This window comes from Phasianus colchicus, chromosome 5, assembly GCF_987193195.1.
Source record: "Phasianus colchicus chromosome 5, bPhaCol1.hap1.1, whole genome shotgun sequence".
Lineage (NCBI taxonomy): Eukaryota > Metazoa > Chordata > Aves > Galliformes > Phasianidae > Phasianus > Phasianus colchicus.
This window is the reverse complement of record NC_143440.1, coordinates 9588042-9603849: the sequence shown is the minus strand read 5'-3', so window position 1 is coordinate 9603849 and position 15808 is coordinate 9588042. Positions and strand designations below refer to the sequence as shown.

The 15808-nt window shown below is 35.5% G+C and overlaps 1 long non-coding RNA gene across 1 annotated transcript in view; it reads left to right on the top strand.

The window, feature by feature from the left end:
• The first annotated feature begins 468 nt into the window (after positions 1-468).
• Positions 469-15808, top strand: part of LOC116242864 (uncharacterized) — a 71529-nt gene continuing 56189 nt past the window's right edge. Inside the window, exons 1-3 of the long non-coding RNA XR_016466678.1 lie at positions 469-649; positions 6326-6387; positions 7335-7478. This is a non-coding gene — a long non-coding RNA (uncharacterized LOC116242864). The remainder of the gene's footprint in view (positions 650-6325; positions 6388-7334; positions 7479-15808) is intronic.

Genomic DNA, 15808 nt, shown 5'->3' with positions numbered 1-15808 from the left:
TGGAATAACTGACAGTGTTTGAGGGAAGAAACCTGAGTTTAAGCATGTTTAATGTAGAGCTGCATGGATGTGTCTACAAAACTACCATCATCTATTAAAAGAAAATTGTGTTTATAAGGGTAAATGAGTAATTGTGTTCAGGCTTCAGCAATTTCTTGACCTTCATATGGCATTGTTCAGACATTGGAGGTATTGCTGTTTTGTGAGAAGTGCTGTGGCACAGTGCCAGGCTGTGAACTGTGCAAGTATCTAACAAGAAGTAGACCTGAGGGAGACAGGGAGACAGTTTTAGGGCAGGTTTAGATTGAATGTTGCTTCATCCCTCTGAGGCACAAGTACAATAGTTAAATAAAAGACTCTTTGAGACCCTGCCTTCCTTAGAAATACTTTGTGAGATGTGACTAGAATCTCTTATTTGGTAACTCTTTCTTTATTTTTTTCTGATAAAAACAATTTTACCAGGTAGAAGACAGACTTCAACTTTTTTAAGTTGAAGCACTGCACAGTAGATCACCAGAGGGTGTGATGCAGTTCTGCCCTGGAGGACCACATGATGGTGAAGGATCATAACAGGAGGCTGTAGTCCAAGGGTCAGTGTCTTCTTTCTTGCTGCTGGACTCCAAGCTCCAGAAAAGAGGCTACACAAAAGGTAGCCAAAAGACAAGTGAATGATTGACTGTTTTTGTTTTCACAGGTGATTAAAATCTGAAAATGTTGCATCTCTGAACAGATCAGCTTACATTGGTGGATTCAAAAATACATTTTTCTATTGGATATTATTCACAGTGCAATCATTTTAATTTCAGTAAGTTTTTAAGCAAACATTTGATCTGCATTCTTGTGATAGCCTTTTTAAACAAACGAAATCATTTCTAAGTATTTTCTTTTGTTAATTTTTAATATTGTCCTAGTAATTAGTACTTTATGTCACCAGATGACCAGTAGAAAACTATGGGACTACCGTGGCTTTTATTCCATTAAATTAAAAAGAAACAAAACAGGAATCTTTCTCATCATTTCCTTGGCAAAGCTATTGAAAGTTATGAAGCAAGAGAGAAGGGGAGAACAGCCCCAGAAGTTATAAATGATTTAATCTAAAAAAAGGTAACAGAATTGGAAGTGAACATGGGGGTTTTAAACATTGTTAATGAACAGAGGGAGGAGAAGAGATGAGAAAAAGAATATACTTTGCTTATCTGGACTTCCCAAGTGCCAGTTGAAATGATTACTTCATAATTCTTCATCTTTGCTAAGGAATACAAGCATACAGTCTAAAATGACTTATATGACTGATACTAGGCTACAGAAACAAGGTGCAGAGGAGATCTAGAGATCTGATGGTCCATTCCACAGTTCTGAGTGGAGAACCAGAACCAATCCTTACCTTTCAATCTGTTAGAGATCCTGTGCACTTCACCTGCTTCTGGATCAACCTAGGAAAAATGACATTGCCAAAAGGTAGAACCCGTAGTCACCAAACCGACACTATTTCTTTGGAACGTCCTGTTTATGAAGAAGTAAAGCCCCAAATCTTTTCTGTGCACAGTAACGGAGAAAGAAAAAACTATTTAGTAAGTAAACTGTCATCTGAGTAAGACTAGGGAATGAATAGTGTTTACCATGAGTGGAATAACCTGTTCTGATGGCATACCTGAGAAATTTTTTTTGTTAGGGTCATGCCGTTTCTTCAACAGAAAAACAAAAGGAAATAAATTACTGAGAAAGTATGCTGTTTAAGGAATTCTAGAAGAAACTAAGTCATAAATGGACAGTCATAAATGATTTATGGATGAAAAGCTTTTTCTGACCCACACTTTCAGTGAAGTGCTTTAAACATAGTATGTCTCATATTATCAAAAATTTAGTATAAAATCTCAAACGCTCTCAGCATAATAAAATGTGAACTTCCACCATCAAAAGCTTCTGTGAAGCCTGAGGACATTTCCACGCCAATTGAGTGGACTGGTAACCCTTTTCTCTGTGTGCACTTTCGATCTGATGGAAGAAGATTTGTATAAATGTTCACTAAGATGCTATCACCTTTATTGTCAAGAAGAATTGTGTTTTTTTCATAAATCATCAGTACACCAAACAAAATCATGCAATGCAAAATGCCCATTTTTACATGAATGAGGTTCCTTATAAAGCTGCCCAAGCATCTAACTTATGGTCAGGTTCTCAGAAGTTACCTGATGAGAAGATAGAAAGTATTCCCATATGCCTTCAGTGTAAAACTTGAAGTCTATGAATGATATAAGTAATTTGAGATTTCATGTAGATAATAAGTGTAAAGAAAACGCTTACAACATTACATTGGAAAACTCAAATTGTGTATCATGGGCTATGCATAACACCACCCTTCATCAGACATATTTGTCCTTTTTTGTACTGTTTCAAGGTACTGATTCTCCCTTTTTATTGGCTCTTTACCAGCACTGTAGTGTTTATAGTAGTTTTTTTCAATTCAGTTGTCGTAATAATGGAGTTGGGTCCAAAAGCAGGAGTCTCCAGATCTTAAACTGATATCCAGTTTTTTAAATTATTACAGCTAATGAAGGTCTTTCGTTTAATAAATGCACATATGTAAATGTATAAGCAGTTGGTCTCCGTGTTGAGAAGGCTTGAGGCCTGATTTTTATGAAATTTGTAGTTTGAACTTCATTGTCCACAGATTTAAAAAATTAATTTGTCTCTTGGTCATCACTTGATGATTATCATCACTTGAAATAGTGTGGAGATAGGAAAGAGATGAGAAAGCCACTTGACGCTAAAGATCCATTTCAGTCCAGAATTGCCAGTGATGACAAAATCGTAGTCCCTTTAGAAAAATCTTAGATGACCAGTGGAGTTATAATCCACTGCCTCAGTGTTTGGTATCCCTAGCTGTTCAGTAATATTTTGGTCTCTGTAGCGTCAGAGGAGCTAACAACTGTTATATTGCCTTATAAATTTTTAACATGCATTCTAAGTTCTTACCTTGTGCACGTATGAACAGAAAATAGCTGGTATTTTTAGGACATTACTTAAGGTTTAGAAAAATAGCTACTGTGGTAGTACTGTAGCCTCAAATACAACTGCCTAAATAGAACATTTGAAGTGCCTATTCTTTATTATGGTGAAAAATGAAAATAGGACTCTCTTTCAACTGCTTTCTCTGTTGGTGTTGCTACTTAGAAGGCAAACTTGGCAGGTGTATGATCCAGATACCAAGCTCTGGAAGATTTTTGAAGTGTAGGATCTGAATCTTGGTTGCTCATTAAAAAACAACAACGTTTTTGGTTGCCTAAATTTTAATTGAACTGTTCAGCAATGATCACAATCGTATGATATTTTTATTTTGTAGTAAATGCAGCTGTACATTATTATGGTAGATGTACAATTTTATAACAATTCAAAAAAGCTCTTAGTGAAAACTTTGTGTTAGAGATTAATACTATGCAAGATATTCTGCAAAACGCTCTTTGGCTTATATCAAAATATGTAAAAGGGAAATGACACCCATTTTAAATATTCCTCTGAATAGTCTTTGGCATAATTGATGGAGGTTCTGCTACTGTGCAATGCACTGAAGCTAAGTGATGACATAAGATGATCAGTATTACCTACAATACAGATCTTGTCATAACCTCGAATCCCTAAATTTGGAACTATGCATAGATAGTGAACTGAATCTTGATTCTTGTTTAAATCTACACCTTATATCAAACACCTTTCTTGCAGGTTGCTTTCGTGCCTGAACGGATTTCTTCCTCAATACACATACAAACAAATTATGGGAAAGTCACTGTTGTCATGAATGATTTTCTGTTGCAATCCCAGTGATTTAAAGCTGTGGCACATGGATATGTGCTGATGGCAGTGCTGATGATACAAAGCAGCGAACATTTCTTTTCATGTAGACAAAGAAGGTAGAGATGATTAGATGGTGAAGTATTTATAGGTGTCTTTTAATAAAGTTAATTTGTTAAATATTTAGAGGATTTGCTTTATATTAGAAGCGCCTAACTTTTTAAAAAAAATTGTCAACAGTTCCCTCATTGTTGATGGTAGAAAGTGGGAGGTCTAGCTACTCTTCAGAGCATTCCAAGTTATATTTCAGTGAAGAAAGCACAAAACTTTTTCAATAGGGTCATACCAGTGCTGTATCTCTTCAGCATTACTATAATTTGCGCTTCCTTTGACATACAGACTCCCTTATTTATAGGAAATTCTGTTGATGTAACAGTTCTTATGGTTCAGCTGAATCCCATGAGATGACAGAGAACAACACAGTTCATGAGAAACAGAATAAATCTTCCTGTGAAGTAGTTTAGGCAGAAGTAACATGGAATGAAAAGAAAGTAGAAGAGGACTGGAGAACTATTTTTATTTTTATCTTTATTTTTTTAAATAAAGGATTGTTTGATATTGTACACCTATATGACATGACTAGACCTAGAGCTTCACTTGGATTCAAATAAGGTAATAAAAGAAAATGTTGTTTAGTAGTGCACAGTTGTACTACTTTTAAAGTAAAAAAACATCTCCATTCTTAGAATAAAATAAGAGATGTCACATCTGTGATTTAAGAAAGACAAGGAGAACAGCTATTATTCATATGGACTTCATTAATAAACAGCAGTATCTGAACTGTAACAAAGAAATAAATCAGTGCGCTGAAACTCTAGCTCAAAACCTGAGCACACGAAAAATGAAGTGCAGATAACTGTGTGAACTATTAGTTTGATAACTGATAGCGAAGCACTAAGATGGGTTAACATTCTCATCTGCCAGAAACCTTGAAATTTTCTGAACTGGAAACAGGTGAGAATAAGGATGAATGTACGTCTCGCATCCGGCTTTGACAGGAAATCTCCGAGCCTGATAATGAACTTGACTTTTAAAGATGCTGAGACAGGGTGAAATTTCTGTACGTATTCTGAGCGGAGAAAATGCTAAATGTGTTTTAATCAGGTTAAAAAATTGGACAGACCTTTACATATCAGAACCCATGGGCTCTTGAGCTTCTAAATATATTGCCTTTGTCACTGAAACTTAGATTTGGACATTTTAGAAAACTCTTCTCTAATGTTAGACTTCTAATGACGTTATAGGGCAGAAATATTCAAGGTAGACATAACCCATGGCAGTCTTTATATTAATGTATCCAGTGAGATATACAAATAGAGAAATTAAAGATAGAAAACATCTCCTGGGTCACCTATTCGGCTCTCTCAAGACAGAAGATACAAGAAAAGTTAATAGTGGTGTAAAGCTTTTGCAACTGTAGTAGAATTTGTTGGCACAACAAAGTGCGTTCAGGATGCAAGGCATCTGTAAATATATTATTATTTTTATATTATATTATATTATATTATATTATATTATATTATATTATATTATATTATATTATATTATATTATATTATATTATATTATTTCTGGGACTTCCATTTGCAAAAGGAAATTGCAGTTTAACAGGTATTTTAGTGGAAGGACGCCCTGGTAGACTGCTCCAGCTTGGGGTTTGTTTTAGCAGGGGTACCGTGAAAGAAAATTTTCAAGGCATTTTCTTTTGCACATCGTTCCATATCATCAAGTGATGTCTTCTAGGTGGGAAACTTTGCCCACTGTGTGGTTGTGTGGTACGTAGTGCAGAAGAACGCTGTTGATCTTTATCCCTTTGTAAATACATAAAGGTGGTCAATTGCAGACGAAGTCAACTGATTATGAGATTGATTATGAAAGCATATCTGTATTTGGCCCTTTACCTGCCTTCCACGTGGTTTGGTTAAATTTTAATATCTTTGCTGGGGGAAAAGTTTAAGTGATTTTAAATGCTCCTCAGAAACAGCCCAGATTTCTTCTTTGTAAAGGTTTTAGCCACTGAACTAAGGGGAGACACAGCATCAAATCTTTGAAAAATGAAGTTAGTCCCTAAATGTTGAAGAAATACATGAATTGTTGCACCATATCTCCCCTCAGTATTTTTCTCATAGCTGAATGATGCCAACCTGCCTCTGCTTGCTATTTGTAGTGACCCTGTATATGACACCATATAGTTTTTAGTAGTATGTATGAAAGTCAGGAGTGTTCTTTGAAGCTTCTGAATTCTACCACTCGTAAGGCTTTGCTGTTAAACCACACTGAAAAAAAATGGACCATGGATATATTTATTTCCCATGAAGCCTCCTGCAAAACCATAAGTTCTAACTCTCATAGAGAGAATGTTTAAATGGCCATGTAAAACAGTCTAGATAAGTTGATAAACAGATTGTTTGTCAGTTTGCTAAATAGAATTAAGTTACTTTATGTGCTTACTTTCTGTATATTTCCTTATTTTACAGGGGAACAAAACTACAGATGCTCATTTTTTGATTGAGATGATGAGTGACAAGGCATTGTTTCAGTAAGTATGCATCTTGTTTATTCTGTAAACATAAGTATCATGTGAGATCTTTCTCTTTTAATGTAAGTTCAGAGTTAGTTGCTTATACTTAAGTGACCACATCGATTTATCTGAACACAGTGTACGTGTGCTTTGTTTCTATACTGAAGGTACATTATTTTCTTTTCTAAGCACACAGATGTGCCTTTTGGTACTAAAAGGGTTCTAGTGTTTGTCATCATTAAGTGAACTGCATCACTGCTAATAGCTGGGTATCATTCACATACCTGAGATACGTTGTTTGTAAGACCCATTAAGTGTGCCAGTTTGTTTATAATTAAATAATTTATGGCTTCTGAAGAACTATTAAAGTAGTTGATATAAATACACTTGGAAATATGTACGAATAAGATGGAGGGATTTCAAGTGGATCAGTATTAAGTAGAAAGCGTATAGTTAAGCTTTGAGAGTGTAGTTCTGTTTCTGTAATTGCATGGATAAGACTAATTAGGCCTGTTACACAGTTACGTAAATAAATCTGTTCTCAATGTTATGTGAAGTATCTGTCTCTGCTATGTGTGGAGACAGTGATGAAAAAGGAAATATCAGTGTTTCTAATCCAAACTAATTTGGCTGCAGCATCTTTTTTCTGGATTAGAAACTGAAACCCATGTGGTGTTCACTGCCTGGAAAAAGAAAAACAGTAATAGGATGCAGTAGCAACTGTGATCAAAAGCAAAACAAACATTGCCTGTTTTTCTATTATCTAACAGTGATAACAGCCATTTCTTAGAGAAAAGAACACAGCAACACAGCAAGGAAGAAAAATGTTAAAAGGAAAAACAATAATTGTATGAATGAGGGATTCATGGTGCAGTAAAGTGCACAGAATATTATGAACTGGATAAACAAGTGATATAAATGTCAAATATTTAAAAATAATTTTTATTTCCTTGTTTATTCTACAGTTACAGATTTTTTTGCCATTGTCCACTAGAAAAAGATCAGAATGATTTTAGATGATCTTAGAAGGAAGCATTTGTTGTGTTAGCCCTTGGCAACATTGCCTTCTCTCACCACATGAAAGGAAAGCTGCTGAAGACAAAATAGCAGTAAGTTCCCATGTCATGAGATAATTCTCATCTGCTTTGTCGAATGTGTGTGGTTAGAATCTAGATTAGAAATTCAGCTGAGGAATGAGATCTGACTCACTGAAGAGTAGTTTATGGTGTGTGTGATTAAACGATAGTGAATCCCAGACGTGAAGCCATTTCTAGACCTGGAACATCTTGACTGAAAAGGCGTACAGTCTTGTGGCAAGAAAAAAATAAAAAAATAAGGAAAATAACAATGCTGTCCCTCACTTAGGTGAGGGGAGCTTTCAATTTAGATGGCTCATGCTTACTGTTCAATAAGGACACTATTTTCTTGCTCAGAACTCTATATAACATCTGTTGGATGATCCCAGCTGAAATTTTGGTCTTTCAAGGCACTGGAAAGCCAACTATGCACAGTTGCACTTGGAGAACAGTCTCACACACAGGTTGTAGCAGAGGATTGGCTTTAGTCTATATTTATATGTTCTTCTCTGTTTTCAGTGTCTCACTTCTCAGGATAGGATTTCTCAGATATAATTTTCCTGTCTCTTTGCAGTGACTCAGCAGCACAAAGCAACCTGAAGAAAATGTAAGGTTGTAACACATGTGATCTTATAGGGTTGCCCCTTAGATAACATCTTGAGGGTACTCTTCCTCTGCTGTAGTCCAAAAGTATGCAAAACATTCCATGGTGCTCCTGGTCTGATTGGGAAACTGTTTTATATTTTTATCTCAGTTTAAGTTTTTGCTGTGTGAAAAAAGGAAACGAGTACAAAGTAATTTTATTCTCTAGAGTGCAATTACTGAATAGGTTGATTAAAAAGACCTTGCACAGAAGAATGAAGGGCTTAAAAAGAAATTTCATTTATGCATCCTCAATCCAATAACCCATACCTTTTTCAATATTATGCTATTGACAAGTGTCATATCAGTTTGCTGTTTCCCTCAATGTCTTAATGACTAAATATAGTAGAAGTAAAATTCTGTGCCCTTTCATCTGAAGTTTTTTCCTCTGGAAAAAGAAAAAGCCCTCAAAAAAAAGGAACACACACTCTGGAACCTCTCTGCAAGGCCATATGAAGTCCCACATTGTCTATTCTTGGTAAGATCTTATCATCAAACACCTGAGAAGGTCTTCTGTTTCTGATGTGAGAAGATTCACCTAGTGTGGAGAATTTCTGATCTTCTATTCTGCTGTTCTACTGTTATCCCAGGGACTAAGCACCAATGTAGCAAACTGTCATCTGGTTCTTAATTACAAAGATCAACCAATCTATTATTAAAAAAGAAAAACAAAACACAGCATTATGACTGATAAGGGTTACACTTTGATTTATATCAGTAAGTCAATTCTTGGATATTTGATATTTTAATATTAATTTACTAGGAATATATAGAGTTTGATAGAAATATCAAACTAAGCAGATTATTTCAAAGTCTGAAAGCTGAAAAACTTCTCAGCTTTTGAGATAATTTTTATTGCTGCTATCTTTAAGCAAAGTGTAACATCTGACATCATTTATTATACCTGAGTGAGGGAGTTGTGAAGCGAGTTCAAGGGGGAACATAATATAAGAGTCATAGATCAGCTGAATACATACCAGAGCAGTAATATATTATTTTTATTTACGCATACTGGCAGCAGCGATAAGAAAGTTAAGAATTTGTTTCTGCATAACAAATATTACACTGTTGCGATCAGAGAACACTGCCATCACCCTGAAAAAGATGCTGGTAGTAGAAATGAAATTAATCAACTTATTAACTTGAACTTCACTTTGCCAGACAGAAATGAAATTATTTTTACAGAGATGCTGCAGGTTGTTGAAACACAGACACCCACTTTCTTTTGTCAGCCAACAAGTTCTAACTTTGAACCCTAAATGTAGTCTTGGAAACATCAAACATTTAGGCCCCTCCCTGCAAGAAAGACATTGAGGCCCTGGAACGTGTCCAGAGAAGGGCAACGAAACTGGTGAGGGGTCTGGAGCACAAATCTTATGAGGAGCGGCTGAGGGAGCTGGGATTGTTCAGTCTGGAGACGAGGAGGCTCAGGGGAGACCTCACTGCACTCTACTTCCTGAAGGGAGGCTGTGATGAGGAGGGGTTTGGCCTCTTCTCCCAGGCAACGAGCAGGACTCAGGGAAATGGCCGCAAGTTGTACCAGAGGAGGTTTAGATTAGACATAAGGAAGAACTTCTTCTCTCAGAGAGTGGTCAGGCACTGGAATGGCCTGCCAAGGGAGGTGGTGGAGTCACTGACCCTGGCAGTGTTCAAGAGGCGCCTGGATGAGGAGCTGCGAGATATGGTTTAGTGCTTGTGGTAGCAGTGGTAATGGGAGGACGATTGGACTAGATGATCTTGTAGGTCCTTTCCAATCTTGTGATTCTATGATTCTGTGCATAGCATGAGAGCATCTGTGCATGTCAGTGGGACATCTTCGCGAGTAAATGAGAAAGCTTGCTTATTAGCCCTTTGAACCTTACTCTTAAGATTGCCTTCCGTAGGGATAGAAAGTTAAAGCTAGGTAAAGAGACACACTGTGATCTCTGTGTATCTGTACGTAGTCTGTGAAGTTATAATTTTTAAAAGAAATTTTATCAAGGGGAACAAATTCAGTTGAGATGTAGCTCTCAGGTAATTGAGAAATCTTTTAACATAAATGATAATAAGCAAAATTCTGTACCAATCAAGTTTTATAGGTGAAGGTACCTAGTAAGCTAGTAACTGAAAAAATGAACATCATCCACCACTTCCTGATTATGTTACTTGCAGAAGAATAATGATGTTCTTTTGAAAAAGATACTCTGCTCTGACAGCAAATGTTTATAGCTGGTCCTTGAATATATATACATAATCAGACAAAGTGGCAGGTTGGATGTACTATCCATAATATACATATATACATATATATTTTTGTTTTGTGAAGCAAAGAGACACATAGAGCGGAACTAAAAATTTCTAACAAAAATCATAGTCGCATATATGAAAAACAGATGTCTAGATATTGGAAAATAAAAAAAAAAAAATCTCAATTTCATTTTAAAACTGGATGAAATATGTAAAAATGGCATAAAAAGCAATGAGAAACTTGATGCCAGTGTCTATTACTCCACAAATAGTAGAATGCTGAGAAGTCCAATTAATTTCAGAGTAGAATTAACAACTCAGGGTAAGAGGGAGCTACTGTTTTGAAATAGTTTGAAATAGTAACATGTTTTTAACAGTGCCATAAATTGTTTATACCAGTACTGTTTTCAGTAACAGCACAGTCTAAAGTTCTTTGCACTTTCCTTATTTATAATGGTATTACGTAGCCATGCACTTTGTAAATGGATTGAAGTGAGAATGAAGTCAAAGATAGTTAAAAGCTATCACCTGTGCGTAATCCACATAACTGAGTACAACTGAATATATTTTTTAATAATCTTAACAATGGAAGTCAGAGAATGTTATTTTCAGTGTATCTAATTGAATGATTTTTCCAATCCTGTATCTTAATTCACTGGGTTAAAAACTGCATCGCAATTTATCTTAGTCATGTCTCTGAGAAAACAGGTATTGATGGCCACACATAAAGAATGTGGTGCAAGGAGACTGACATAGTTAAAAAGAAGACACTAGCATTTCAACAGCCATGTTTTGTTTCCTCAAATAGCAGTTAATTTGCAAATAGTGTAGAAGGATATGGATATTATTCTGTAAAATATTTTTAAGTTCTTTCTATAAAAATACATGCACGTAGCTCTGTGTTTTATGCATGGAGAAGTTTAAGACTATCAGTTACCTCATTTTTAACCAAAACACCTGTAGGTCTTGTGAAAGTGTAGTCCAAGACATCTTGTGCTCGACACCAGTGAGTGGATTTTCTTACACAATATTAATGCTGATAGGGATTATTCAGAGCACAACTGCACATGGAAGAAAAAAAAAACAACCCACAAAATAAAACAAGTAACTTTCAAATTAATGTTAGGCCTGAGAAAGAACAGTGACCTTAGAAAGACTGCAAATACATTTTAGTTGGAATGCGTACATTTGAAATTTATTTACTGCCAGTGTTGGAAACAAGCATCCTATTGCTCTGTATTACAGTTAGCATGAAAACCCTTATAGATGTTGCAAAGGTTTTACTTTTCAGAATATACAAGAAAAAGATGACGTTGGCAAAAAAATGTCGAAGTGCCTTGAAACATTAAGGCTTTGTGAGATTTTGCTGTAGCCTCGAAATGCTAGAGATACTGAATTTATAAAGAAATTTTCATAATGGCCCCCACCCTGTAGCTGTTTCCTACTTCCATGACTTCTTATCTTTATTTTTTGTCAGTGAAAATGCTTCATTGTTAATGTCTTATCACAAGAGAAGACATAGAACATAAGCACGTACATATTAGAACCTAACTATGCTATGGAATATACTCTTTTCCCCCAGAGGCAGCAGCATAACATAAAAGGCCATGCAACTTCTTAAATAAATATTTAGAGAAATTTGACAAAGGCTGCTAGCAACAAATAAAATTACTTCAAAATATATATATATAGAAAACAGAGAGAACCTACCCTTATTAGAAGGCAAGTTCTGCAGACTAATACGATAGTGAACTATTTGGTAGACAATAATTTCAGTAGTACAAACAGGAATTTCACTAGTAACAACAGCTTTTTTTTAATAAACTGGGTTGATTTTTGTCCTCCAGTGTTCAATGCCTGCAGATTAAATACTAATGGAGAGCTTACTGCTCTCTCAGACAAAAAGTGTCTAAGGAGCTTACACTCAGCAAAAGAACTTTGAACTTGTTCAGCTACTGCTATGAATGAAGTTATTCAATGCCAAAACATCCAGCATCCTCTTAAAAATTTCTTCTGGGGAGATCAGTGGCATGAAGCGTTGAGTGGGGTTTTTATTTTTATTTTTTAATGTTTAATACAGAGCACTGGTCTGATAAGAAGCATCTAACAGAAGGCCGACACTGGAACCTACCTGTAAAGACAGAGAATGTCTTTCATGTGCAGTAGCAAATATTACAAACAGCAGATGTAATGATTTTCCCAGAATATTGACAGAGACATGTGTAGAACAGTAATAAAACAAAACAAAAGCTGAGTTATAGTCTTTGTTCTCAGTACTATCCATTTTCTCAGGGAGTCTTAAAATTTTATAAGACCATTTAACCCACTGTCTACCTGCTCAGCATGCCTTTGTGTTTGCTTAATATTTTTTTTTTAATGCAATATGCAAATGTAATGTTTTATGCAATTGAAATGTATGTTTCCTCCTTGAATTTCTTTTCATGCATCTGTTACACTAGGGAAAATATACAGAAAAACTTGATGTCAGAACAACTGAGGAGGTCACACAGATGTTAGGGTTTGCTCTAGAACATTAATATGTTAGTATGTTTAGAATGAACAATGGAAAAAATGAAGTTATTTCAAATGAGAAATTATGTCATTAGCTCTCAATGCATCTCCTCACATTTATTGTATGAATAGATTTAACAAATAATCTTTGAATGGCCTTGTTTTTATTTCTTTTCAAAATTTCTGTGATACGAAGATGGAAATGTACGTATGGAAACTTGTTTCTTCTTTCAGGTCCACATGCAATTGCTTTCCATCTCATGGTCTACTTGATATTCTGAAAAAAAACAGGCTAGATATAGAATGTGTTCATTTTGAACATCATCAATCAGTCTTGCAATGACAAACAGTGTCTGTCTGTCTAAACACTGTAACACATTAATCTTGCCTTAGCCTTACATTACACTAAATCTTTGTTGTCCTGCACGCTGCACTTACACCAATAGATCATCATCTGGTCATTTTGTCAAGCAAACAGCACTGTGCCCCTTACTTTCTTGTCAACCCAAGAGTTAATTACACTACTGCATTTGTTACGTTTGTACTACTTGGGCCACATAAAAACTCAGAGGAAAAAGGAAAGCTGCCTGATCTGTTCTGAAAGGAGAGATTGCACAAATGTAACGCGCTCAAGTCAGTATCCACTGTTTTGTTCTGATATGAGTAGCTCTGCTAAACAGTACAGGTACTTGAGGAAATACAGCTAAAATACTGCATATAAACTAAGGCCATCTTCTGAATTTTTTTTTTTTTTAATTTTTTTTTTTGAAGTGCAGGTATCAGAAGACACTAAGTAATCTTGAAAATCAAGTTTCCCAGGAAAATCATCACTTAGAGATAGAAAATAAAAGAAGCGAAGTTACATTCAGTAATTTTTAAATATTCAATTACAACGTTATATTTTGATTTCAGTCCTAAATTAAGAATAAAATAAACAACAAAAACAATAATCTCCCTCTCAAAGACTTTGTACTAATATGGTTTTTAGGAGTTTAGTGTAAGCAATAGTAATTAGGAACTAAAAGAATTCTATCCATTAGAACACATTCTTGCTTTATACTGCCTTTTAGCTTCAGACTCTACTGAGTCTGACCTTCATACTTGTATTTTTTTTCCTTTCAATAACTCTAGCAAAAGGGAACATAAATTGCTAATGGATTTACTGTTCTGGCCTACCCACTTAAATTTGGAAGTTGCTGAAGAAAACACAGAAAAAAAAAGTCAGTCCCCTCAAAGAGAAAAAACAAATTAGCAAAATAACTTATATTTCAGTCTCTGAACAGAGGAAAAAAAAATCCTAATCAATTTTTCCTTTTATAATAAAACAATTCAGATCAGCAGCTTGAAGTACAAACCACAGAGATGTGTAAAGCAATGAGACGGGGGTAAGGAGGAGAGTTGAGTGCATCCCAGGTATAAGAGTTAGATATGATGACATGCAGCTGGGATGTGGCCACCAGCGTGCACAACTGCAGGAGCAGCCATGGGGACAGAATAGTGGAGGTGTGGTAGAACAAAAGGGCGTAGAACAAGGGGGAAAAATAAGGTGTTGACTAATGTTTGTCAAAGGATTCATTTGTCTTTGTAACTGCTAGTGTGCTGTACTACCCTCTAGTCTTGAGTTATTGCAAATCTTAGTCGTTCCAAAAGGAAAATGGAACTGCAGGGTCTCTGAAAATCAAGACCTACTGCTCTAGATACAAGGCAGCAGAATTTGCTTAATCACAAAAACTCTCCTACCTGCTCTTTGAGGCATGTATGAAAAGGTCAGTGACTCAAAGGTGACATGAACCAGTTTCTTAGGAGTGCTTTTTGTAAGTGTAATGTGATTATATGTACTTATCTGCTTGTAGTAATTTCTTTAGTTACTATTTTTTTCTATTCTTGGTCTGCTATTTAAAAGTATGTTTTTTATTAAGTACTAAGTGGTGGTCACTGTGTTTGTACGTGCTGCTGGATGCATTTGGGTTTCTTCCATTCTTGCAAGTTAGGACCCTGCTAAGTTACTGAGAAATCCATACTTTGCAAGAAGATTGAAGAAAAACAAAAAGGTTAGTGACTGTAATCTGTGTCTGTTTTTTTTAATCTGTGACTGACAGTTTTTCCCAGATGTTGTCTTTATAGTTCTAGTAGTTTCAGCATGCACCATGACTGAATTCTGTTTCTTAAGTCACGTCATAACTGATAGTATTCATACCCAGAAATCATAATACGTTGAGATAACTTTGAAAACCTGTGAGTACTGGATAAAGTACCCGTTGTATCAAACTTTTTTTTTTAAACTGTCCATCTGTTGCACACATGAAATACAAAAAAAGAAGCTTATTTTATTCTTTTGAACTTGGTAAAATTCTGAGACTAAGCATTAAATTATTGCCTAGATAACAAATTGTATGGAGCTCTGTGACTGATATTAACAGAGCAGTGACCTCTCAGTGGTTGCAGTTGTCTCATTCTAGTTGAGAGAACGGTATGTTGGCTCTATCAAGACTATTTTCTGAGGTTCTGATGAGTATAGAAGTACAAGGTACACTTAAGCATATAAACTCTTGAGGATAAATCAGCACAAGGACAAGGACAAGGTTCAAGGAGGGCAAAGATTCTTTAATCTTTGTGGATGTAGAGCTGCTCATCACTAGTGGGCTTGTAGTGTTGATAGTTATTTTGTACTTGTGGTGAAAACTTAGTTTAGAATCTAGTTAAAGAATTAATTTAAAAGTAACAAGATACTTCCACAGTAAAATATGGAGATTTCAACTACATAACATATGATGTGTGTGTAAAACTATCACCATTTTGTACTGTTGCTTCTGTGTTTGTGTCTATCTTGCAGTAAATTCTGAAACTAGAAATAGTTATTATTACGATGAAATATATGAGAGCCTTTATTGGAGATGAGTGATACTTCATTCTGCTGCTACATATGCAATTAACCATTGACTACCTTGCCCCAGGGTGCCCAGTCAAGATTTTGAACTGAAGTA